Here is a 2,417-nt window from a genome sequence, read left to right as displayed (position 1 = left end):
TCTTTCCCTGAGGGAGGAGAGGGAGCAAAGTGGGATTTAGCTGCAGCACAGGTTGCTGTGCGAGGCACCCCGGAGCTAGTGTTAGAAGCAGGCCATGGAGGAGTCTGCCCCGGCTGGGAGGCTAGGCTGCTTTACTCGGTCAGTTTATGCTGGTACCATGGGGCCGGTTGTTTTTTCCTTGTTTTGTTTTTTGTTTCAATCGTCCAGGAGCACATGCGCTGGCCAGAGGGGGAGAGTGCTCCTGTAGGTGTGGTGGCTGCAGTCCCTTCCCCATCTCTTTGCCTTGGGGACTGTGGGTGTACACGCACCTGCTGTGTTTCCCAGTGTCTGGGCTGGGTTTGCACCGCAGCCGACCATGTGGGATCCAGCTGCCTTACGCACAAGCCAAAGGGGCAGTCTGGGTAGATTTGTTTACCAGGAAAAAAGAATTAAGAGCAGATTTGAATTTCTGTCCATTCAAGCTTTAATTATAACACTGGTGCTCACAGAGAAAATGTGTTTACCATAGTTTGAAAGGTTATTGTTTCCCCTGACTTTTTAAGTTTTTAAAATAATAAAATATACTGGGGGCCAGCAGGGGTGTGTGATTAAGGTGATGGACACTTCCACATGGCCGACCACTGTTCAAGTCCCGGACCTGGTGGTTTGCTTTCTTACTTTCCTGTCTTTCTTTGGTAAAATTAAAATAAGTGAATGAGTAAGTAAAATTAAATAAATAACTTTTAAAAAATGATAAAATATACTTTTCTTGAAAAAAAAAAAAAGTAGATACCTGTCAATGTTCTATGAAAAGCTGGGCTTCCCATCCCATGTCTCTGACCCTGCCCAGGGGCACAGTCCCTAGTCTGACTGCATCTTACTGAGTCACTGCTTTGACAGTGGAGGATCGGGCTGTCCCCTCAGCACAGTGGTTTAGTGCTGTGCATAGAAAGCTGGGTCCCATGTGGCCGGCTGCAGTTCGAATCCCAGCCCTGGAGGCTTGAAAAACACACCAGTGTCGGGAACCAGCAGTTAGCGTAATGGCTATGTCGCTGGACTCCCACGTAGTCGACCGCGGCTCACGTCCCGGACCCAGTGGCTTAAAACTCACGCTGGGTTCGTGTGCGTGCGTGCCCAAGATCCCGAGAGGAGAATGGAGGAGAAGGGATTGCGGTGTGACCATCCCCCCTGGGGGGTGATTTCTCGCTTTCTGTCTCTAATGTCTCCCTCTGTCTGTCTGGCGAGCGCACGCACCCTATAGTGAAAATCTCTCCAAAAACAAACAAAAAGAAACACAGCAGTGTGTGTGTGCATTGCAGGTGCTCCAACTCCTGACCCAGCAGAAAGGCGCTACAAAGGGGTGTGCGGCCATGACCCATTGCTGGGCGCTTCTTTTTCTAAGTAGCGCATGTGCTCTCTGGCGACGAGGGAGAAAACCGAGGATCGGGTGTTTAGTTATTGGGAAGGTTTTTACGGAGTTCTTTGAAACAGCTACTAGCACAGAGATCGCAGACTGTTTCGGGGTGAGATGGACGGGCCCTCGGGCGTGTTGGGACTCCTGCCTGTCCACGCTGCCAGGCTGTGCACACCCTGCCCCAACTCGGCTCCCTGCAGCTTCCCCTCCTGCTTGCCGGGTGGCGGGTGGCCTGCATTCTGCCCGCAGCGGGGCCTGTGTTGCGGCGTGGCTGCGCCCCTTGTGGCTGCAGGGCTCTGCCGCCTGCTCGGTGTAGAGAGCTGCGGGGCTGCAGCGCGGCGGCGCAGCGGCCAGAGTGGGGACAGCCTTCAGAGGTCTGCACCTGCCCCCGTCTCCGGCACCTGTCTTCTCCATGCATCGGCCTAGACCTGTTGGCCCTGTCCAGGTCACCGTCCCTGCACCCAGCTGTGTCAGGCCCAGTGCGTGGGGCGGTGGGGGCACCAGTTCCTCCCGGAAAGCCCCCCGTTTCTCCCCTTGCCACTCATCATCCAGATGCCACCAACACCTCCTGGCGGCTTCAGCCACACCGCTGGCCACCCTCAGCCATCCTAATGGACACGACCTCACAGGAGAGCCAGGTGTGGGTTACCTGTCATGCTTGGCCCTGTCACCTGGACAGCCTTATTCTGCAGGGGTGCTCCGTGAGGTCGGGGACCTCTCAGGGACTGCCAGCTGCCTTTGGCCACCACAGCTGGCAGCTCGTCACATGTCAGCCCATGTAGAGCTTCTGCCCAGCAGTCCCCAGGGGCCGTGGTCCTCAGCCCTGATCCTCCTCAGCAGCTTCTGTAATACTGGTTTGTCAGAAAGGCTGTGACACACAGAAGAACAAAGAAATGAACACAGTAGATGGTGCTTCCCCAGTTCTAGGGACTCAGGCCAGCGAGCCTCACCTTCTGCTCCTGTACTGGAGAAGCACAGCAGGCCCAGGAGTGGCCCGGCCGCCCTGCCCCCATCGGGTGGGTCA

The 2,417-nt window shown here is 55.5% G+C and overlaps 1 protein-coding gene across 1 annotated transcript in view; it reads left to right on the top strand.

The window, feature by feature from the left end:
• Positions 1–2,417, top strand: part of BOP1 (BOP1 ribosomal biogenesis factor) — a gene marked incomplete in the record, with an annotated part of 24,251 nt that overhangs the window by 939 nt on the left and 20,895 nt on the right.

The sequence above is a fragment of the Tupaia chinensis genome, unplaced genomic scaffold (assembly GCF_000334495.1).
Source record: "Tupaia chinensis unplaced genomic scaffold, TupChi_1.0 Scaffold140061_1, whole genome shotgun sequence".
Classification (NCBI taxonomy): Eukaryota; Metazoa; Chordata; class Mammalia; order Scandentia; family Tupaiidae; genus Tupaia; species Tupaia belangeri.
This window is presented reverse-complemented; position numbering and strand designations above follow the sequence as displayed.